Source organism: Ornithodoros turicata, chromosome 1, assembly GCF_037126465.1.
Source record: "Ornithodoros turicata isolate Travis chromosome 1, ASM3712646v1, whole genome shotgun sequence".
NCBI lineage: Eukaryota > Metazoa > Arthropoda > Arachnida > Ixodida > Argasidae > Ornithodoros > Ornithodoros turicata.
Genome location: NC_088201.1, coordinates 200,520,410 through 200,545,280, shown reverse-complemented (window position 1 = coordinate 200,545,280; position 24,871 = coordinate 200,520,410). Strand labels below are relative to the sequence as shown.

The 24,871-nt window shown below is 44.2% G+C and overlaps 1 long non-coding RNA gene across 1 annotated transcript; it reads left to right on the top strand.

Moving 5' to 3' along the window:
* The first annotated feature begins 10,018 nt into the window (after positions 1-10,018).
* LOC135375336 (uncharacterized) lies at positions 10,019-11,070 on the top strand. The gene is made up of 3 exons (XR_010417213.1): positions 10,019-10,080; positions 10,142-10,214; positions 10,811-11,070. It is a non-coding gene; the product is annotated as an uncharacterized LOC135375336 (long non-coding RNA).
* Positions 11,071-24,871: the final 13,801 nt, after the last annotated feature.

Here is a 24,871-nt window from a genome sequence, read left to right as displayed (position 1 = left end):
GTTTCCTTGGTTTTGTCGCATATTGCGTTCATTTCATCTGCTTTTTCTTTTCGCCAACTGGTGTAACCCCCGCTTTGACTATTGCGGCCTCCCTAAGGTTTATGTGTCAGTTTTGGAAACACTGATATTGTTACATGTGACACATTGTAGTGTACTGCAGCCAGCTTCACTGTTTGTCTGATAATTTGCACGGTTACTTCTTTAATATTATTTGGATTACTTTCATCTGCTACTGCACCATTAAATAGGATAGAAATCCATTATGGTTCAGAATTATTTTTCCTTTGCAATGTTCCCACACTGATCTTGATGACAACTTGTCTCTCATTAAATTCCTTTTGGGTTGTATTTCACACTGCTTACAGCATAATGTGAGAATGAGAAAATCTATGCTTCACATGTTCTCAGCATCCTCTACAGCAACTGCTCCTGGGCTTAAAATCCAGAAACTACACACGAAAAAAAAAGAAAGAAAAAACTGTAGAACAGACGACACATCAAAAAGGACACGACAAAATGATTGGGACTGTGTTATGCTATACTTTTTTTTTGTGTGTGTGTGTCTCTGGTTCTGCATTTTTGTGAACATGTGCCATGTTGCCGGCACCCTTGCCCTCTTGTCACAAAAACACCCTCAGACATAAAAATGCAGACAAAAAAGTAGAGAACTCCAACTTAACATAACAAGAGAGAACAAAGATGGGGACACAGGAAGCTTCTAGAGTCTCGGAACATACGCAGTGACCCCTCGGTTTTTAAGAAAAACCGTGGCCCTTCCCCGAACAATACTCCCATCTCCTTAAATAATGACCGGTTGTGCAATCGCTCATTCAGTTTGGCACTGATGATGTCCGTCGCATGACGGATGAAACGTCTGAGTAAACCTTGTTATTTTGTTATGTTAAGTTGGAGTTCTCTACTTTTTTGTCTAGTTATGTCGTCTCCCGGCTTTTGGAGTACTTTTGCATAAAGATGCAGGTTGTGAGAGGCACGTAAACACTGCTTACATTGGTAACCTGTCTATCACAAGACATGTGAAAGGATTGCCAAATTAAAATTCAGTAATACAAAAATGATTCTGAAATACATAATTCCAATAGAAGGGAGAGTAAACATTGGAATAACAGGTAAACGTAAAGCACTGAAGTGTTGGCATTCTTCTGATGTGTATGATATACTGCTCTATTTAACCCATGACATATATGTTGTCAAACATTAACTTCTTGCATTCAACATCAAGATGCGACACGTCTTTACACGGACACGTGGCACACCATTTTGGCACAAAGATTTGATATCTCTGCTTGTTGGACATATCAAGCAAATACTGTGCCAAAGTTGTGTTACCTACATGACATACTGCTTTGCTGAGATATGTTACGGAAGAAATACTCCTGAAGTGATTATAGGAAGTGCATACGAGTACATATGCTTTGCAAAGTTGTTCCAAAGTTCCAAGTGTTGAATTGGCAAAGCATTAGTCATCTCATAACAAAGTGATGAAAGAAACTAGTGAGAAATGCGAAGCCGCAAGCACTGTTGCATGGCCATGTTCACAATGGGCAATGACGCTTTTCACTTTGCGTACTGTGGACTGACTATGCTGAATGAGTGGTTTGCAGTATCTATGATTGATGTAGGCCATGGCAACTACCGATGCACTTTGCAGAGTGTGCAATGATGTCTTTTGTGAACGAGACAAACCTCAATATATTCCCACGTAATTTTGATCCTACAATTAATTGAGTTGAGGGTTTCAGGTATTTAAGTGTGCACCTCTCTTCTGATATTTAGTGGGAATCACACATTAGTTACGCATCCTCTAAGCCTCTTAAAAAAATTGTGTTCTTGAAGTGGACACGGAAACTACCTTTCGCAGACAGTACACTGCTGGCATACAAAACCCTTGTACAAAGTGCCTTAGAAACGGTACAAATGACATCATACTGTCCATCATAAAAACAAATGACATACTGTTCAACAGTGCCACCAATTTGGTGCAGTTGAGCTACGCTCAAAGCTAGGGGGGACGAGTTCGCATCAAAAAGGCACGGTCTTGAGGGGATTATGGTGGTCTTTGACAGAGCACGCGACTTTCGGTCCTACTTTTCTTTCAAGAGGAGGCAGTGAACAAGTGCCCATTCGTGGAACCCAGCCCTCCCCTTCCGATTTGTTTCGGTATCCGTCTGTCTACCAATGTCATGATGACATTTATATTCTGTTGAGTTTCTTACATGCTGTCCAGGACATATATGTAGGTAGGTAGGTATGCCAAGAATTTTTTTTATTACTAACCTTTTTTTGTAGTTCGAATCCCTCGAAAAACCATTGCACAGCACCAGAACACAAAGGCTACATAATGACCCAGTTTCACCAACCTTTTCAGCATCTGAACTAAGATGAACGGTCATTAAACTATCTGCTTCACCACATCACCGATGGAAAAAAAGAAGTGTCTGTTTGAGGATTGGCAACCCTTGATATTGGTTCAGTTAACCAGAGTTGGTGAAACCGGGCCTATGGAAGTCACTGAAACATTCATCACATCACAAACCAAAGTTTGTAAAAAGAATTGAGTGCTAGCATGAAGTTTTGGCAATTCTGAGTAGCATTTTAACTGCTGCCTATGTAGCTGCTGCATAATTATAAGTAATTCAGAAAAAGTAGTACAAAATTTGAGGGTACTCTACTCTACTCTACTACTCTGCATGGTATTGAAAACTATGATGATTCCAAGTGCTCATCATCTTGGCCCACATTCTGTAGCAGATTTATCAGCCATTAGTGTTCCTATTTGTGGTACTGTGGCAAACTAGTCACTCCACCCACATACCAGCATTCCTAGGTTACACATACATGTGGTTGATATACGAAGAGGGGAGTCAAGTCCTGTAGATCGCATAAACAAAATACAGAAACCGACACTGAAGATTTTTGTTTAAGTTTAATTTGTACAAGGTTTCGCATGGAGGTCCACGCTTCCTTAGGTCCTACCTGAGGAAGTGTCGGTTTCTGTATTTTGTCTGTATCATGTAGTTATAAGAGTGGTTGAAACCACCTCACAGAAGTTGCAGATGCTGTTCATCAACTTTATTTTGAGATGGACAGAGTTTCATTGCCTGGGGCGGTACTCTACCCCATAGTTGCTTGTGGTGTGAGGAAGGAAATAATGTCCCATGGAGTCCAAAATTGCCAAAAGAGCTTCGAGAGCAGGCATTCGTTGGCTCGATTTAGCTATAGGCCAAGAAATTTTAGAGAGAGGGGCAGGAGTTCAGATTATTGAGATCTCAAAATGGCAGTTTGGAAAGCTCAGTAGTGTGGGCAATGACAAAGAATATACTCTGGATCTTCTACAGCACTGCAGTGACAGCACCTGAGAGAGCCAACTTGCCTCATGTGGTAATGACACTGAGCTGTAAATGCCCCATTGAGTCACAGTGCACCACATTGGCGAGAAGTGTTTTGTGGCATCCAGAAACCAAGCTCTGGGCCAACATTTCTCAGTATAGACGGGACGAAAACGTCAGTTGTCCATTGACAAGAACACTATTTAAACAATCCATTGATATGTTGGTGAACGAGATCTGCTTTCTACATGACCAGTAACAATTCCTTTGCTATCTTTCACTGTGATTTAATTAAACACATCCCTCATGTGACGGCGTTCCCGGCACAGTTTTACCTTGCTAAACCACTTTTCGCGGCGCTTATCAAACATAACATTAGCGGTTCTTCGTAGGCCGAGGCCGAGGAAAGCAAGAGACGTTTCCATGATGTTTACCGTGATGTACGTGATTACCGTCGTGACAAATGGTCGACACAGCAGTTTTACGGTACGTTTTCCTATCGTGGACATTTTTCGCTACCAGATTGCCTGTCCAAAACAGCTACGACTGCATCAATGTCACTTCACCAATGAATTCCTTCATAAGTTACACGCGCGTGTTAGCACACCAAGTCGTTACACGTCTGAAAAATACCTGACGAAATCGGCAGAAGAAACATATGCTTTATTAGAGCTTGCAGTGATTATCCTTTTCATGCAGCACATCACGCAACACCATACAGCTCCGTCGTTACTCCATTTTCTCTAATAGCCTCGTCCCCAATAGTAGCCGAACGGCCGAACCTCTGAAGCGTTGTTTTCCTAGTATTCATACGCGTAGTTATTTACGCCTCTAACTTAATTAAATTAATGAATAATTGAGAGATACATGCTGAATACCACACAGAATTGCATAAAGGCTCGTTATTCTGGAGTGTGACCTTCTTAAACACTGATTTTCTCACGTAAAACCATGCTTAACACTGGACTGCATAGACCCATTGTGATTTATTTTGACAGTTTGAATTTGAAAGGATTGGAATTTGAAGGGTGGATTTCTTAGCGTGGATTTCAAAAGTTTTATTATTAAGAGTGGGTAACAGGGTACACCCCTCACTTACGACTCAACAACGAACCCCGTCTATCTTGAGCAAAAGAAAGCGCTGCGCGCTATATTATCACTGGCAAAGCAGGAAAGTGTTACTTTTGCCTTTCAATTGTTGAATGTCTCTCTGGTAAAAGTGTTGCTAATGCATAGGTTGTGTTCTATTGTCTACAAGTTAAGAAATGAAATGTGTTTTATACCATTTGTTAATCTAAAGGAAATGAACAGTGTTATTCCACTAAGGAGCCATGGGATGTACTCATCAAGTCTCCCCAAAGTTAGGACTAACTATGTAGATGGGTAGAAATCCAGCGAACCGGTAGAGATGTAGGAAGGGAGTTGCCTCAGGACAGAAGCCGCCGATATTTCGAACAGAGACTGTTCTTCTTCTGGGCCCAGAAGAAGAACAGTCTCTGTTCGAAATATCGGCGGCTTCTGTCCTGAGGCAACTCCCTTCCTAGGACTAACTATGGTTATTATTCATTTCAGTATACAGCAGCAAAAATATGAATACGTTACCACTTCATATACAAGGGACTAGATCAATATATAGTTTTAAAAGGCACATTAAATGTCATTTTGCGCCCATAGCTCCTTGTGATGCTAACTACATGTGACCAACCATGACCAGTACGTATGTTACATTGTTTATTCACTGTCGTTCGTTCTGTATGCTGAGGTCGTTGCATTGCTGCAGTTCTTTTGTCGTTCCGGTCTTGTTTTCTTTGTATTTTTGACAGTGATCTGCAGGAAGCTGTGTCGGCTACCTGCTTATTATTATGCCGTATGTTAGTATTTCTTATTCATATTTAGTCATATTTAGATCAATTACAGGCGAATAGCGTTTGATCCCTTTATCTTAGAGCCCTACGTCAATTATTTTTTCCTTTATTTCTGAGTATTGTCGGCACTGTGCAAATGTGTTATGGAAATAAAAAGTACTCTCTCTCTCTCTCTATTCACAGGAAGGGAACAGGTCTTTCTGTAGACTCTCCATGTACTTTACAGAAATTTCGTGTGACCTTCATGTGTAAGTCTTGTTATATGTGATCTCAATTTCTCTGTTGACTTTGTTGTGACCCAGCTGTCATTGAGTCGGCGTCACCCACGAAACTACATTCGTTTTTTTTAAGGCTTGGCGACCGTTACGTGAGGCACTCGGTACATTCTTCTTAATCGAGGAAGACACATGATTTACTGAAGTCTGATTAACACCATCCCCGTATGATGTGAAGACTTTTTGTGGACTTTCTGACTTGAGCGAAGTTGAATTTCTCCGTTGTATTGTTCACTCAATCGCAACACGCATAAAATATACGAAACGAAGTACTGCAAAACTATATATGTATCTATTTTATTCCGAAAATGCATACCTTGAAAGTGGTATCCAGCGTCGACACAATCATACAAAACATCCCGCGCACACAGTAGCGAAATATTCCACACGTACACATGCTTTATGCCACACAGTGTCGCGTCGCATAATAGACAGTCAATGACCGCTTCCGGTTTGAGTTCTTCTGGCGACCCACGATAACGGTAGACTTCAAAATTCACTGAATTTCGGCGAAATCGACGTCTCTGAAGCGCTGGAGAGAAATGGGTGTGAATATGGCGTTCAATCGCAAATTAGTAATGTTCCAACGCAAGTGAGTAAAACCGAGTAGAATGGTTATAGCAACAACGAATTTGGTTCACGTTCAACACCGGCCACGAACAGGTACTTGTACACTTACCTGAGGGGACGCAAAACTGCAGCTGCCGCTCGAAACATACAAACCAACAGTCATGGAAAGAATACAAGTGAAGCTTGATCACACACTTCTATCACACAGGTTACCCCTTATGACGCAAAATGATATCCTCCTTTGTTCTTTCATGGCCTGCAAGAACGAGAATGAAATTAGCAGAACCAAAACCGGCCACGAACTCATGCTTGTAGACTTACCTGACGGGACGCAACACCGCAGCCGCTGCTCGAAACGAACAACAAAAACCTACAGCACAACAGTCATCGTATGAATGTAAGTGAAGCTTGATGACACATTTCTATCACACAGCTTACTTCTTACGACGAAAAATCATACCCTCCTTTGTTCAGTAAGTGACGAGCGAACGCTGAGAGCCTGAGACAGTTCAAACATGTTCCAACCGTTCCAACGGCATTCCGATGATGCTAATGGCGATGGCTTCTTCGTGATGAGGCGAGGGCGAGTCACGGAGGCGCAGAATCAAAATGTGCAGCAAACCTGTTGCATGCACATGATCCTCATGTGGCCGGATAAGTTGGGAATATATTGTGTACTGAACTGAAATATAAATAATACGATGACCCGTCTTCTCAAAGCCATCGCAAATGTATTTAGTGTTTTAATATTTAGCTAAAAGCTGGCAAAGTCGTGTTCAAGCTACTACATTTAATTATAAGTTCAGATCCAAATACCGCTTTGTTTAGAGAGCCGATAGCACGGACCTCTCCACCTCCCAGGAGTGGTGAACACCCCACATGGTTTTTTGCAACACACCCAGAATTTACCACCTGATATTACCCGGTACAGCTCGTCTCCCAATGAATAGAGCCACAAGTATGTCTCTATACACCCCACCCCAGCCTATGCGATGCTCGGTACCCCCTTGAAGTCGACCTCTGTGGACATTACTGTCCTATAATGCAGTAATTAATAATACGGAATTCATCTATGTAGAAAAAAAACACACATCTGAAATAAGTTCTTGTTACATAGGCGCATAGAAAGTCCACAAACTGTCAACAACGACATTTATATACCTTGTCCACAGAAGGTACACGTAAGGTACACTGTAAAAAAATACGGTCGTTTCCACTGGTTTCTGCCAGTTTATCATGACGGTATAACACAGTAAGTGCAAATACGGCTGCATCAACGTAAAACAAAGGAAGATAGGGCGCCACCGTGCGGAGATTCCGTGAATCGCGGCCGCCGAGTTCAAGATACTGCAAGTCGCCGTCGGCGCCATGTTGGCATCGCGACAAACCGATGGGCGCAACATCACAATAATTTGCGGTAAGGCTGATTGATATCTTTAAACGTAGTCAGTTTGCGAAAGAGATCGACAAACAAAGTAGTGTGAACATAAACGAGGCCCGATTGCTTCTAGTTGCAGTACAAAACAAACAAGGGCTATGGGACGCTGGCAACAGAAGACGCCGGAGAATTCACGAAGGAGACGCCGGGACCAAGAAGGTAAAATAATTCTTTCTGACAACGGGCTTTATGAATATCCCGAAATTAGTGCACTACATGCGGGAGATTATAATGGAAACTTTTTTGCCTGGTTGTTACTCCTTGTCGCAGTGCCCGCTGTCGTTTGTAATTAGTTTCTGTTGTCCGTTTGTTGACTTCACATTGCTTGCGCCTTCGTACTCGCACTTCCTTTGTGAGCACAAGATCCGTTAGTGATGTTGGGGTGCACCAGTTATTCTCATCTTACTTTGGTGGATTGATAAGCTCGTGCATTACCGATGTTTTCGCGTCCGAACTGCCCATCTGTCTCCCGATCTGTAGCGAGTTAGGTTCAGCATTACGATGAAGCCCATCAGACGACGAGGCTACCATGCTGCCACGGCTCATGCTCGTACGAAACTGTGACATATGTCTGTCTCTAAGGTGCCACACCTGGACGCGTCACAGAAGTATGGCAGCCACGACTTGATTTGCGCAATGAGACATTAGCAACGTCTGTCATGTACGGTATACATGATTCTCCTCTTCCTGTGTTTCTTTTTCGAACTGCTTCATGAGTGACGGGGCAAACACAGGGCCCATGGCCACTCTCACGCTGCTGTCTCATATTAAACACTGTGAAGTGGGGAAGGTTCCCGTAGCTACCACGGGGAAACATCCCAAGTCACCATCACTTTTCCGTCATTTATTGTTGTCGTTGTCCTGTCCGAGGGATGATTACGCATACATGCTGCTTCTCTTCCAGTATTTTTAATCTGTTTCATGAGTGTCGGGGCAAATAAAGTGTACACGGCCACTCTCATGCTGAGTTTCTTAAGGTACGTGCTTCTGTTTTCCTGTCCGAGGGGTCATGACGCATATATGCTGCTTCTCTTCCAGTATTTTTCATCTGTTTCGTGAGTGTCGGGGCAAATAAAGTGTACACGGCCATTCTCATGCTGAGTTTTTGAAGGTACGTGCTTCTGTTTTCCTGTCCGAGGGGTCATGACGCATATATGCTGCTTCTCTTCCAGTATTTTTCATCTGTTTCGTGAGTGTCGGGGCAAATAAAGGGTACACGGCCACTCTCATGCTGAGTTTTTGAAGGTACGTGCTTCTGTTTTCCTGTCCGAGGGGTCATGACGCATATATGCTGCTTCTCTTCCAGTATTTTTCATCTGTTTCGTGAGTGTCGGGGCAAATAAAGTGTACACGGCCATTCTCATGCTGAGTTTTTGAAGGTACGTGCTTCTGTTTTCCTGTCCGAGGGGTCATGACGCATATATGCTGCTTCTCTTCCAGTATTTTTCATCTGTTTCGTGAGTGTCGGGGCAAATAAAGGGTACACGGCCACTCTCATGCTGAGTTTTTGAAGGTACGTGCTTCTGTTTTCCTGTCCGAGGGGTCATGACGCATACATGCTGCTTCTCTTCCACTATTTTTCATCTGTTTCATGAGTGTCGGGGCAAATAAAGTGTACACGGCCATTCTCATGCTGAGTTTTTGAAGGTACGTGCTTCTGTTTTCCTGTCCGAGGGGTCATGACGCATATATGCTGCTTCTCTTCCAGTATTTTTCATCTGTTTCGTGAGTGTCGGGGCAAATAAAGGGTACACGGCCACTCTCATGCTGAGTTTTTGAAGGTACGTGCTTCTGTTTTCCTGTCCGAGGGGTCATGACGCATACATGCTGCTTCTCTTCCACTATTTTTCATCTGTTTCATGAGTGTCGGGGCAAATAAAGTGTACACGGCCACTCTCATGCTGAGTTTTTGAAGGTACGTGCTTCTGTTTTCCTGTCCGAGGGGTCATGACGCATACATGCTGCTTCTCTTCCACTAATTTTCATCTGTTTCGTGAGTGTCGGGGCAAATAAAGGGTACACGGCCACTCTCATGCTGAGTTTTTGAAGGTACGTGCTTCTGTTTTCCTGTCCGAGGGGTCATGACGCATGCATGCTGCTTCTCTTCCAGTATTTTTCATTTGTTTCGTGAGTGTTGGGGCAAATAAAGGGTACACGGCCACTCTCATGCTGAGTTTTTGAAGGTACGTGCTTCTGTTTTCCTGTCCGAGGGGTCATGACGCATACACGCTGCTTCTCTTCCAGTATTTTTCATTTGTTTCGTGAGTGTTGGGGCAAATAAAGGGTACACGGCCACTCTCATGCTGAGTTTTTGAAGGTACGTGCTTCTGTTTTCCTGTCCGAGGGGTCACGACGCATACACGCTGCTTCTCTTCCAGTATTTTTCATTTGTTTCGTGAGTGTCGGGGCAAATAAAGGGTACACGGCCACTCTCATGCTGAGTTTTTGAAGGTACGTGCTTCTGTTTTCCTGTCCGAGGGGTCATGACGCATGCATGCTGCTTCTCTTCCAGTATTTTTCATTTGTTTCGTGAGTGTTGGGGCAAATAAAGGGTACACGGCCACTCTCATGCTTAGTTTTTGAAGGTACGTGCTTCTGTTTTCCTGTCCGAGGGGTCATGACGCATACACGCTGCTTCTCTTCCAGTATTTTTCATCTGTTTCGTGAGTGTTGGGGCAAATAATGGGTACACGGCCACTCTCATGCTGAGTTTTTGAAGGTACGTGCTTCTGTTTTCCTGTCCGAGGGGTCATGACGCATACATGCTGCTTCTCTTCCACTATTTTTCATCTCTTTCATGAGTGTCGGGCCAAACAGTGGCACATCATTTTGACATCGTGCATCATCACCCATTTAGAATGTGGGAGGCGTATACAATTTTGTTGTAATATCGAGAAGCGAGGTCGATTCGAAACATATTCCCACTTGTCAAATCCAAGAGAGCCAGTTCAAACCGTACCAAAACTCCTCACTATTCTATTTCACGTGCGCACTATCTTTTTGGTGCTTTATCGCACCACGAGGTCACCGCTATGCTCCCACAACCGGTTCCCCGCTAGCTGCAGCTTGTGTCAGTGGGGTCCTTCATTGGCTAGGTGAGCGAAATCTTCACCAGCTCCAGCGCCTAGAATTCGGTATTGCTATACGTTGGAATATGGTGACATGATCCAGTTCCAAGGATAAGGAGAGGCCCACGCGGATTATGCTCTTTGAATGTCATCGTTTTGTTAGAAGTAAAATAATTTTATATTTGGATACCGTGAGCTATGTTCTTTGACCTCTTGTTTTTCTACCTGTTTTGTGCCCCTTTAACAGGCAACACAGAGCAGTTAAAGCGGCAAGGAACATTGATATAGCAGACGCAGTCACTGTTGAGGATCAGAGCAGCATCAATCAAGACGCTACGTCGAGTGTGGAAAGTGAACAACAATAAAATAAGCACTGCTGCACACCTGAGACGAATTCAACCAGCCACAAAAAGGCAGGACAAAGTGAAATCAGTGAACAACGTTCAAAAGAAGAATTCTGCATGCCTTTGCTGGGTCTTTGCAGATAATACCACTGAACTAAGGAATAATGTTGAGCACAGCATTGCACGATTTTACCTCAAGTTGCAAGCCAAGCTACTAGTCCCAGCTTCCACAATACAGTGTATCGCCGAAGAGTTCCCGCTGAGAAGAGAAACGTTCCCGCTGATTGAACCAGTAGACATTTTGCTTGGCCATGATAGTAAGCAGGAGCGGTGCTTTGCTCAGTATATCCTGATCAGATCTACCCTTTAACATTTCCTTTTGAATCATGCAGTTCTTGAAACTGTCCAACAACCAGTGCAGATAATTCACAGAGACCAACTCTGTGATATAACATGCGGATCACTCTATCAAAGCAACCCATTTGTTTGCAAGGTGAATGAGCCGACCAACATTGAGATACAATTGTGTGTGTGTGTGAGAGAGAGAGAGATTATTGGTTTAATGGCACAAAGGCAGCAAAGGCCATAGAGCGCCGAAACTATGGTGAGTGTGTGGTGGTGTGAGATGATTATGGGAGAGATGATCTGAGAGAGAGTGTGTGTGGTCGTTAAAAGATATCTACAGGTATGAGCGATGAGATGGACCAGGATAGGAGAGAGAGGAGAATGACGATAACAAGCGAGTATGGCAGTTAAAAGCTATCTAAAAGTGTGAGCGATGAGGTGATCCAGGATGAGATATTTACATGAGGAGTTCGGTGATATTGCATAAAAGCGGAGCAATGCTTAACATCTACATCTGACTTAGTAGTCCACACATGGTCAAAAATCGGATGACATTATCAAACGGCACAAGAGGAGTGTCACCCAGTAGAAGAGCTGGGTGGAGTGGGACATGGTATGTGTAGAATGCGGTGAAATACTGTTGGCGTTGGTGTTCGAAGTAAGGGCAGGATGCCAGTACGTGCACGACAGTCAAGCTGTCACCGCAGTGCGCGCAAGCTGGCGGATCCTGACCTCTGAGTAGGTGGTGATGCGTGAGCCATGTGTGCCCAATCCTCAATCTCGCGTAAAGAACTTCGGATGATCTGTTGATGTGTTCAGTCCAATGCGGAGGGAAAACGTGTTTCTGTGTGACGTGTAGCTTGTTATTTTCTTCCACTCCTGCTCCCATTGTGTGTAGACAGCTCTCTTTAACGCAGGCAGGATGTCTTGGTGGGCAGGGTAGTCCTAGATCCGACTCCTCTTGTGCCAACGCTCGCCGAGCCTCACGGTCGGCTCGTTCATTCCCCGTGATCCCAGTGTGGCTGGGGATCCAGCAGAGACAGATTGAAAAGCCTCGGGAACAAAGATGAGTCGCAAGCGCTCGTACTCGCTTGACGAGGTGATTCTTGCTGTCATAGCATGAAAGCAGCGCACGCACAGAGCTTAGCGAATCGGAGTAAGTAACTGAATTTTGAAGGTGGTTTTTTTTAATGTGCCGCAGAGCCAGGAGAATCGCGTAAAGCTCCGCGGTGAAAACTGTGGCGTTCGTGTTCAGGCGTGCAGTCATCATAGAATCACCTTCGAGGGCAACGGGTGCCACACCATTGCTTACTTTGGTCCCATCAGTGTAGATCGCATGGTGGTTCCCGAAGTTATGGTGAATCTCCAGGAATTCCTGGAGAATGACATTGTGGATGGAATGGATTGCTTGTTAAACTGTGTCATTTTTAAATTGGATTGTATTAGGTTTCTCTTCCAAGGGGCAGCATCAAGGACTGCCTGCTGCAGGGGAACGCCAAAGGGACTGAATCCCACACGGGAACTCGCCGCCTGCACGCGAAGCGGAAACGATGGTACAACAGAGGGCTTTGCAAGGAAGAGTCGGTCCAGAGCGCGGTTCACATTACAGTGTAGAACTGGGTCATCTCCAGGGCACCTGTACTTTAGCACAGCCTTCACATGTTCAAATTGTCTCCGTCTCTCGAGCGACTATTCATTGCCCTCAACATACAAACTCTTCACAGGGGACGTCCGGAAGGCACCGGTGGCGAGTCGGATGCCTTCGTGGTGGATGGGGTCCAACACCTTCAATGCCGAAGGCCGCGCCGAGCCATACACAACACTCCCGTACTCAGTTATCGATCGCACAACCGAGTCGTACACCCGCAACAGTGTGACTTTGTCGGCTCCCCACGATTGATGGGATAAAACTTTGAGTATGTTGGAGGATTTCAGGCATTTCTGTTTTATATAGTTTCTGTGTGGCACAAAAGACAAATTCTTGTCAAATACCACCCCCAGAAATTTTTGCTCATCACAAACTGGTAGTGTGTTGCCAGCCGAGCAGCAGCGAGGGCTCAGCAAATGTGCCTCGCCTCCTCGTAAAAACAACACACGCTGTCTTTTGCGCGGAAAACCTGAAGGCGTTTTCATCAGCCCACTTAGACAGACAGTTGATCGTGAGCTGCACCTGTCTTTCAGCTGTCGAAAGACTTGATGCTGTGTAGGAAACCTGGACATCGTCTACGTAAAGGGAGTACTGGACGCCAGGTGTGATGACTCTCGCTATCGTGTTCATTTTCACAACGAATAGTGTAACGCTCAGCACAGACCCCTGTGGAACCCCGTTCTCTTGTACAAAGACGTCAGATAAAGTTGAGCCCAGACGGACACGAAACTTTCTATGTCTGAGAAAATTCTCGATGCACCTGTACATGCACCCTGTGATACCACATGCGTGTAGATCTTGCACAATCCCGAAACGCCATGTGGTATCGTACGCCTTTTCGAGATAAAAAAAACACGGATACGCAGAACTGCGCTCGAACAAAAGCCTCTCTAATTTGTGATTCTAGGTCGAGTAGGTTGTCCTGGGTGCTTCGGCCGGAACGAAAACCACTTTGGTATTTGTCAAAGATGCCTGCTCCTTCCAAAACATATAGGAACCTTGCATTTACCATGCGCTCAAAAGTCTTCCCAAGGCAGCTGGTTAATGAGATGGGGCGATAACTAATAGCAGCAGACGGGTCTTTCCCTGTCTTGAGAAACAGAACCACTTCGCTAGCTTCCAGGACAACGAAAGAGTTCCTTCTCTCCACACACGGTTAAAAAAGTGGAGTAAGATTTGTTGCGACTGGGGTGTTAAATGCCGCAACTTGTCATAGTGTATGCCGTCAGGGCTAGGTGCAGTGTCCTTTCTTGCCTGTAAGGCTCTCTGAAGTTCATGTGCGTTGTAGGGTACATTGTAAGGTGCTGTATCTTGTTTAGGTTGTTTAATTATGCGTTTTTCAGTAGCAGTTTTGTGTGACAGGAAACGCTGGCTGTAATGAGAGGAGCTAGACACGTGTTCAAAGTATCCGCCAAGCACGTTAGACTGTTCCTCCAAGGACGTACAGGGAACGCCATTCTGTGAAAGTCAAGGCACAGTAAACCCTTTGTATTTCCCGGAGATATTATTTATACGGTCCCACACAACTTTGGCTGGAGTTCGCGAGTTCAATGTACTCACGAACTCCTTCCACGAGTTGCGCTTGGCCTCCTCCCTTGTGCATTTGGCAGCAGCACGCTTCCTTTTGTATTCGATCATGTTGTCAACTGTCGATATCGACGCAAACGAGCTCACGCCTTTTGTTGTTCCTTGCGCGTCCGTTTACAGTCGTCGTTCCACCAAGGCTTTGAACGCTTGGGCAGAGAGGACGACGTCTTGGATAAGGATTGTGTAGCAGTATGTATTATCGTGTTTGTTATGAATTCGTTGGCCTCGTCGATACTCATGTTGTCAGTGTCGTGTAGGGTCAGGTCAGCCAGCACGCTGAACACCGCTCAGTTCGCGTCCTGTAGCCTCCAGCGGGGTTTTCGCGTACACAGCACAGCATCGTCACACTGATACTCGACCCAAGTTGTAAAATGGTCACTGCCATAGGATTTTGGATCACGTGCCACTGGAATGCACTACAGGTCGCATTACAGATGGAAAGGTCCAATGCAGAGAATGTCCGTGTTGATGTGCTGATGTTTAACACGAACTCTTCAGACTCTGGGGTGGAATCGTGTATAACACGTAATCATGCTGTATTTATAGTGCATTTCAGTGCACTTCACATATCTTTCTGACAATCTTTATAAGCTTTTATGATCATGGTGTTGATACAGCTTGCTTTTGTGGTTTCATGTTGGCAAAAAGTCAAGTACTTCATTACTAAATGTTGCGGATAAATGTACACAGTATGACAAAGAATGTACACAGGTTTTTATATTACTATATTTTGTATTCACTGTTTCTGACTGCTAACAGGGAACTGTGGCCTGGACGTGAGAAAACATTATGCATAATATACAGATGCATGCCTAAAGGAGGAAGTGCACCAAAATAGCAAGACTAAAATGAATGAAAATCATGCTTCTACAAAAATGCTGCTACCAGTAAAAGCAAAAATAATAATGAAGTCAGTATCACTGCATTAGTCATCTTATGATGAGGAATAGCATTCACATTGGTTGTTTTCTGGATCAGATTGTAGGGGGAAACTCGAAGAACACACAGCCTCAACAATGCAGACATCTATTGGTTAGTCGTATAAGGTCACCAGGGGGGGATAACATTATTATATAAAAATAGTTCATAATAGCACTTCTTTAGAGGAAATGCTAAAAAATACGAGCTGCGACATACATTTGGAGTAATTTATGACAATTTGAACAAAAAATGTGATAACCTGGGGTTTGAATTAATGAGTCTAGTGGAATTTGGTGTTCTACGCAACGTCTTGCAATTATGCCCATATGAAAAAGTTGCATGCAGGGCCAGTCCATTTTTTTTTTGTTTCATTATGCTGCTGTCTTCTGATTTGTTTATTTATGCCATCAGGGCAGAGCAGTGTGATGCTGATGAACTTTGGCAATTGCTTTTTTACTGCACGATTTTTTGAAACCCGCAGAAAGGTATTTTAGAAGTTTATGCAGACTGTTCTGCGAATTTTGTAGGTCATGCTTTGTGGTAAACAGACCTCATCAATGGACTTACTCTAAAAACAACACGACAGGATGCAGTCTTTTCGTGTTCTCTTCAACAATTGCCCATTGCTCAGGGTTGTTTACCATGCAGTTTGTCCATCAGCTTGCCTGCATTTATGCTGCTCTATCAGTGATTGTAGGTCAATTTTTTGTCATGCAACCACATTATTGGGGGAATATATATTTATTGAATGGAAAGGACCACATTATTGATGAAAGATGTAAGTCACTGAGAAGGCTATCCAGCTGTGGGACTCGAACCCAAATCTTCTGGATTACCGGTCCAGGGCTCTACCAATTGAGCTAAGCTAACAGACCTCTCCAGAGAATTCTAAGGGTGTGTCATCTGAAGGGACAAACCAGCCACTCTCTCTCACTCATCGTCCTTTCACTCTTACATTTTTGCTCACTCATACACACAATCATATGACGGGATCGACGCAAGCAGCATCAGTTGAACATGAGACAATTGATTCTGAGACTGGAACACATAGAAAGGAAAAATACATTAAAAGACATTATTGTTTGTTGGTTACTGTCATGCTTCCTGTGTCTAAGAGCAGACACCACTTGTCTTTGCTATATTATCTGAAAGACAGATGAAGAAACACTTACAATGTTTGTCTTACAATGTCTTACAGCCATAGCAACCATTTTGTTGAGTGAAATGATCAAGCCCACACATGCTCTGTTATATTTGTTGTTGATTACTATACTATTATTGTTAAATTAATATTAATAACGTAACTAATTATATACTATTAGTATGTATTATTATTGTACTGCATAGTCTTATACGTCGTTGCAGAACTCAGAGCAGGACTCATCCATCATACAGGCTACGAAGCACACTTTTCGTAAAAGCAAGGCATAGTGGTGTTTGTCTGTGAGGGGGGATATGTTTATTATATTAAAAAATAGGAGGGAAAGGTTAGCCTATGCTAATGCAGCTTCCTATTCCCAGGAAAGAAAGAAAAGGGAAAGAAAAACAAACAAGTGGTGGAAGGTTTTTAACAAAACCTCTGTCTTTTCAACGGAGTCAACTTTTGATCATGCACAAGCATGCGTGATGACAATGAAAACATCATAACCACCATGTCAATCAACACAACCTCTTTGTTTACATTGATATAAAGTACCTCTGTATGCATGCAGGTGTTGGAAGGTGGGTGCAGGAGAAGCGGCTTTCCTCTTGATCTCGGGGCTTTGGGGGAATGCCCCCCCCCCCTTTCATGCGTAAGGATTAGACAGAGCGCCTTATATTCTTTCATAAGGCATATTTTTACAGGATTTACATGCATTTTGATTACTACAGGTAATGTCTTTTAAATGAGAAGGATCTGTTATGTGTCATCAATATGGTTACTAATAGAATCACTACCCCCTCTGATACGAAACATACATAAATATGGTCACACATCATGTAAGTCAAGTATAGGGAAGTCCTACCAGAAGTCTGCTTACCACAATTTACAATATTGCAGATTATATTTCAAAAACGGCAGCTGCTACATGGAATAAACTGCCAGAGTGTAAATACCCCATTTAATTGTTACTCCTGCTTTTGTTGTCCACGTCCCATTTCTTTTGGACTTCCTTCGTGAATGTCCCCAATCTGAATAATTCATAAAGAGTTGGTGCTATTTGAGAGCTTTCTTATCGCTAAAGATGAGTTGTGCAGTGAGTGGTTTATTTGCATATGCTCACTAATTAAATAAATATCAACTTTTGAATTTTACTTTTGCCACTTTTGGGTAAGTACTTGGTCCTGCTTGCACTAGACTTGTGCTAGGGTCCTAACCTTGAAGAATTCCCTTTAGCGCAGCCTTGCTAGTGCTTGTATCGCATGCTACTGACATAATTTTTCCTATAAGCTAAATGTACTGCGAGAGCTATGTGAAAGGAAATGCCTCAAGGTTAGCATCCTAGCAGAAGTTTCGTGCACGCGGGCCAGGACCTTCAGCAAAAAATATTCTGAGAACGACCTGCATTCACACTCAGTGACTTTTTCGAGTTATTAGTTGGATTCTGTTTATGTATTTCTTGCATGAAGAAAAATGTGCTCTTTGGCTGCTGTCAGTTTTGGGCTCATCCATGTGGTTCACACATAGGGGGCAGAAATTAAGGGTCAGATGGAAGATACACTTTGCTTTTCATTATTCGTCTCTACCGAAATGGTGCACAGCACTCGTGCGGTCTCACCTGCGGAATGACATCATCGCCATTGCTGTCTACAAGTCAGGTAGAGAAGGATTCCAAAGCATGCCTTGTGGCTGCTCCTTCAGCAGTGTTCACACAGGCCGACAGGCCAACTTAGAGGCGGTGCCATCTGCGTATACTCTGCGGACAAACAATCTCGCATCATCTTATTTCACCAAGAGAACAACATTCTATTAAGGAATGCCAACTAGGATGCTTCTGTGGCTTTGACCTAACAACTATTATGTTTCAGCGACACCTGCACAATTCGTAACCAATGCATACACTACTAATAATAGTGTAAAAATGGCTAGGAAGCAAGCAAGCTGGTGAAGATGATGCATAATGTAAAACCCCGAGACTAGGGAACACAAAAGGACAGACTTCGTGTTCCCTAGTCTGGGGTTTTACATTATGCTAATAATAGTATTATGGCACTATGACACAAATTAAATTGCATCACCATTGGAAGTGAGGGCATAAGTCATGTGACAATGCTCCTCTCGCTGACTTGCCAATGCACAACCAATTTCTGAAGGTTTCGTTCGATGACAGATTCCCTCCAATTTGAGTCAGTCATGAATGTGCAGTTGGTGCAGAAAGTCGACCTGTGTGAATGCTGTCTTATCCTTTGTTAGCTCCGGTTGTGTGGCAGACAAATCAACATGCGATAGATACATCAAGTGAGCTGAGTAAGATAGCTTTGGACACTTCCCTGTACAAAAAATGTGTAAACTGCAACCAACTGATAACTTGAAAAAATCACCAGTTGCCAACATAGTTTAGTTTTTAAATAGTTTTCATTGAAGGCTCAGAGTTCCGATACGTAAAACAGACGTTCCAAAAGTGTCCCAAGTAAAATTTAAATTTTAGAATTTTTATTTCATTAGCGAGCATAAACAAATGAGCCATTGACTGCACAGTCCATGGCACCGCACTCTCAAGTTTACGGAGGTCTAATCTGCACTAGTGCAACCCAGCCTAAGACATACATAATTAATTTGCCAGTTTCGATTGGTCCATGATGGTCTTCACTTTTGCAGTGAAATACAGATAGCCTGTTTGTGTTCCTGCCTTCAGTGTACGTCTCAGCCTTGGCATTACACACTCTACAGCAACACATAGCATGACACAGCGTATTGACAGTTCAGTACAGTGGATCAATTCTACGCACCTTGTTTACTCACAGCATATGAATTATTAGTGAGTAAACTCATTTGATTTGCTTCGAATGCGGTTCGAGGAACATACTAAATCAGACAGGGAAAGAACGACATTGACATTAACAGTGCGAAAGGACATACTGTTCCTTGTGTGACAGTTTCCGAACGTTCAAATTAACAGTTGTTGCCCTCTTGCTTTATATGGCGTAACACATTCTCCGAATGTCTGTCTGGTTTTAACTATAACTTTGTAACGTTCCGTCTCATCTACAGTCCAAGGGGCAGTCAAATTTGACCCACCCTTGCCTGTAATCCAAACACATATTAAAGAACTTCAACATTACGTGCGTGTTCCAACCCAACCTTGATCTCCAGCACATTTCACCACCCTCCGCCCTGCCCTGTGGGCGACGATGCGTACAAATTTACAAATAGCCGCCGTCGGCGTCAGTACAGCTAACTCATCGGGTTTTCTGCCGCTGCGACCACCGCTCTTCTGTATCGGTCAGGGTTTCGAAATACGCGACCGTGACAGGTATGCCGGCAATCGCCTTAAAGGACTGGAGGGACACGCTCTGTTCCTTGAACCTCCACCGGGATGTCACCAGAGCGGAGCTTTCGCGCAGTGTAAGTTTTTTCAATGCTCTGTTCCAGTACTTTAGCAGTTGGAAATAGAGACAGCTTTGACAGTGACTGGATCGATTCATCTGCGTGTATAACGAGGACTCTGGGGAACCACGCTGGCTGCTTCTAGTGGAAAAACTCAATTGTTGAATGCTCTTCGGTGCAGCGCCTCTTCAGGCGCCGATCGTGGGGGGGTTTTAAGGGGTTTATTTGCCATGTATGTTGTGTGTGTGATTCAGTGCGGAGGCCGTGCCGCCCACCTCCGAGCGCAACCAGGGGACCGTGCTCCGCACGGTGGCACGTGCCGTCACACTATACCCAGGCGCAGGTGGGTAGCTCTGCACGAGGTTGACCCCTGCCGCCGCAGCGACTGAGCTGGATAGCCCTGGCCGGGCCTTCCGGGACCACCCGTCTATGGGAAGCCGGAGCCAAAGCGGTGTGTTGCTTTCCCGGAGGGGCCTCTAAGGGTCCTAAACATCTTCCGGTGTCACTCAACCGCCAGGATCCCCCTTTCCCCAGACACGGGAGAGCCACGCACAGCTAGATGTGGGGGTAACCATCCCGCGGCGACCCAACCGTAAATGCGGGGGCCAGCAAAAACGAAACAATCTAGTCTGTGCGTATTTCACCCTAGGCAACTTCTTGAAACATCAGAGGTCCACACGTGATCACCTCCAGCTCGCACTTCTCATCAGGGAGAACCACATGAAAGACTTTGAACCTGCTTGCTTCTTCGAGAAAAGTGAGTGCTCGTGCAAGCTGGTTACCTGTTCCGCTCACCCACATTTTTTTCCCTCGCAGTGTTTGAAAGAGAGAACAGTTCTGGCCACATTCCAGGGCATTTCCATTTTTCGTGATTGTTTCTTCAAGAAAGGTAAGTGCTCGTGCAAGGTGGTTACTTGTTCCGCTCACCCACATTTTTTGCCTCGCAGTGTTTGAAAGAGAGAACACTTCTGGCCACATTCCAGGGCATTTCCATTTTTCGTGATTGTTTCTTCGAGAAAGGTAAGTGCTCGTGCAAGCTGGTTACCTGTTCCGCTCACCCACATTTTTTTCCCTCGCAGTGTTTGAAAGAGAGAACACTTCTGGCCACATTTCAGGGCATTTCCATTTTTCGTGATTGTTTCTTCGAGAAAGGTAAGTGCTCGTGCAAGCTGGTTACCTGTTTCGCTCACCCACATTTTTTTCCCTCGCAGTGTTTGAAAGAGAGAACACTTCTGGCCACATTCCTGAGCATTTCCACTTTTCGTGATTGTTTCTTCAAGAAAGGTAAGTGCTCGTGCAAGCTGGTTACCTGTTTCGCTCATCCACATTTTTTGCCTCGCAGTGTTTGAAAGAGAGAACAGTTCTGGCCACATTCCAGGGCATTTCCATTTTTCGTGATTGTTTCTTCGAGAAAGGTAAGTGCTCGTGCAAGCTGGTTACCTGTTTCGCTCACCCACATTTTTTTCCCTCGCAGTGTTTGAAAGAGAGAACACTTCTGGCCACATTCCTGGGCATTTCCAATTTTCGTTCTTTTTTGTTCGAGAAAGATGACTGCTCGTGGCAAGCTGGTTACCTGTTCCGCTAACCCACATTTTCCCCCTTGCAGTGTGTGAAAGAGTGCATTTCTGGCCACATTCCTGGGCATTTCCAATTTTCGTTCTTTTTTGTTCGAGAAAGATGACTACTCGTGGCAAGCTGGTTACCTGTTCCGCTAACCCACATTTCCCTCCTTGCAGTGTTTGAAAGAGTGCATTTCTGGCCACATTCCTGGGCATTTCCAATTTTCGTTCTTTTTTGTTCGAGAAAGATGGCTGCTCGAGGCAAGCTGGTTACCTGTTCCGCTAACCCACATTTTCCCCCTTGCAGTGTTTGAAAGAGTGCATTTCTGGCCACATTCCTGGGCATTTCCAATGTTCGTTCTTTTTTGTTCGAGAAAGATGACTGCTCGTGGCAAGCTGGTTACCTGTTCCGCTAACCCACATTTTTCCCCTTGCAGTGTTTGAAAGAGTGCATTTCTGGCCACATTCCTGGGCATTTCCAATGTTCGTTCTTTTTTGTTCGAGAAAGATGACTGCTCGTGGCAAGCTGGTTACCTGTTCCGCTAACCCACATTTCCCTCCTTGCAGTGTTTGAAAGAGTGCATTTCTGGCCACATTCCTGGGCATTTCCAATGTTCGTTCTTTTTTGTTCGACAAAGATGACTGCTCGTGGCAAGCTGGTTACCTGTTCCGCTAACCCACATCTTCCCCTTTGCAGTGTTTGAAAGAGTGCATTTCTGGCCACATTCCTGGGCATTTCCAATTTTCGTTCTTTTTTGTTCGAGAAAGATGGCTGCTCGAGGCAAGCTGGTTACCTGTTCCGCTAACCCACATTTTCCCCCTTGCAGTGTTTGAAAGAGTGCATTTCTGGCCACATTCCTGGGCATTTCCAATTTTCGTTCTTTTTTGTTCGAGAAAGATGACTGCTCGTGGCAAGCTGGTTACCTGTTCCGCTAACCCACATTTCCCTCCTTGCAGTGTTTGAAAGAGTGCATTTCTGGCCACATTCCTGGGCATTTCCAATTTTCGTTCTTTTTTGTTCGAGAAAGATGGCTGCTCGAGGCAAGCTGGTTACCTGTTCCGCTAACCCACATTTTCCCCCTTGCAGTGTTTGAAAGAGTGCATTTCTGGCCACATTCCTGGGCATTTCCAATGTTCGTTCTTTTTTGTTCGAGAAAGATGACTGCTCGTGGCAAGCTGGTTACCTGTTCCGCTAACCCACATTTCCCTCCTTGCAGTGTTTGAAAGAGTGCATTTCTGGCCACATTCCTGGGCATTTCCAGTGTTCGTTCTTTTTTGTTCGAGAAAGATGACTGCTCGTGGCAAGCTGGTTACCTGTTCCGCTAACCCACATCTTCCCCTTTGCAGTGTTTGAAAGAGTGCATTTCTGGCCACATTCCTGGGCATTTCCAATTTTCGTTCTTTTTTGTTCGAGAAAGATGGCTGCTCGAGGCAAGCTGGTTACCTGTTCCGCTAACCCACATTTTCCCCCTTGCAGTGTTTGAAAGAGTGCATTTCTGGCCACATTCCTCGGCATTTCCAATTTTCGTTCTTTTTTGTTCGAGAAAGATGACTGCTCGTGGCAAGCTGGTTACCTGTTCCGCTAACCCACATTTTCCCCCTTGCAGTGTTTGAAAGAGTGCATTTCTGGCCACATTCCTGAGCATTTCCAATTTTCGTTCTTTTTTGTTCGAGAAAGGTGAGTGCTTCTGCAAGCCGGTTACCTCTTTCGCTGACCCACATTTTTCTCCTTGCAGTGGTTGAAAGGGAGTGTGTTCCTGGCCACCATGAGTAATAATTATCCATTGTACATCGTTAATAAATTGTGCTTGCTCAAAGTCATCACGTGTTACATATTATCATGCATGGCATACCTTTCTTATACTTAAGTCTGAAGTTTTCTGCTATTTGTCGCCACTCATAAACCCCTGCAAATACAGAAGGCAAAAAAAAAAAAAACAGCGAATGGCAGTTTCAAATACTACACAATGTCCGTCATCGAAACGGGACACCGTAAAGATAAACAACAAACAACAGCTCCAAATACTGGCAGATGCGAGTCATTAAAACTGGCGACCGTAAAAAAGAACTACAAATGGCAGTTACAAATGCTGGAAGATGGCGTCATTAAAACGGGACACCGTAAAAAGAACAGCAAACGGCAGTGCCAAATACTGGCAGATGCCAGTCATTAAAACTGGCGACCGTAAAAAAGAACTACAAATGGCAGTTACAAATACTGGCAGATGCCAGTCATTAAAACTGGCGACCGCAAAAAATACAAATGGCAGTTACAAATACTGGCAGATGGCAGTCATTAAAACTGGCGACTGTAAAAAAGAACTACAAATGGCAGTTACAAATATTGGCAGATGCCAGTCATTAAAACTGGCGACCGCAAAAAATACAAATGGCAGTTACAAATACTGGCAGATGGCAGTCATTAAAACTGGCGACCGTAAAAAAGAACTACAAATGGCAGTTACAAATGCTGGCAGATGGCGTCATTAAAACGGGACACCGTAAAAAGAACAGCAAACGGCAGTTCCAAATACTGGCAGGTCACCGTAAAAAGAAACGGTCAAATTATTTTACAGGCTGCCGTAAAAAAAAAGACAATGTTTGGCAGCAAAATTTCATTGTATTCGTCGTTTTTTTTACGGTGAAATTTTTTACAGTGTAGTTCAAGAAATTGTCAAAATGATGTCAATAGCAATTCCTGTTGACTTGATCAACAAGAAGTCAAAGTCAACACACCGTCAAGACAGGAAACAAGAAGTCCACAAGAAGTCTGTAGAAAGGAAAAATCCATTTTCATAAGGGGGAACACCAAATAATAATAATAATTGGGTGTTTACGTCGCGAGGCAACTGAGATCATGAGCAACGCCACAGCGGTCGGTCTGTGGATTGCTTTTGCCCACCTGAGGGTTCTTTAACGTGCGATGAAAGCTCATCACACGGCACCCCGTATTTAACGTCCCTCGCGGAAGACGGCGTGTCTAAGCAACTTGTACCCCGCCACCAAGTTGCTGGCGTCCTCGGCCGGGTTCGAACCCGCGATCTCGGGTTCAGAAGGCGAACACGCTACCGACTGAGCCACCGAGGCCGGTGGAACACCAAATGGAGCCAAAATGAGAGAGCCTCAATTTGAGAGTCTTCATGTCCTGTAACATGCACCGTTATTTCAATTATGCCATGACTATCAAGCAGATGTTACAGCACGTGAAAACTGGGCAGTACAATTTGTCTTGCGAAGTGGAAATGTCAAGATTTCTTTACGGTGTGCCACACATACCTGTGGCAGGGTGTTGGCAGCTGTTGGGTACGCTTTAATGCCATGCAGATGAATTGTTATTTGGATTTTTTTTTCTCTCAGATCCATCTGGGAAATGATG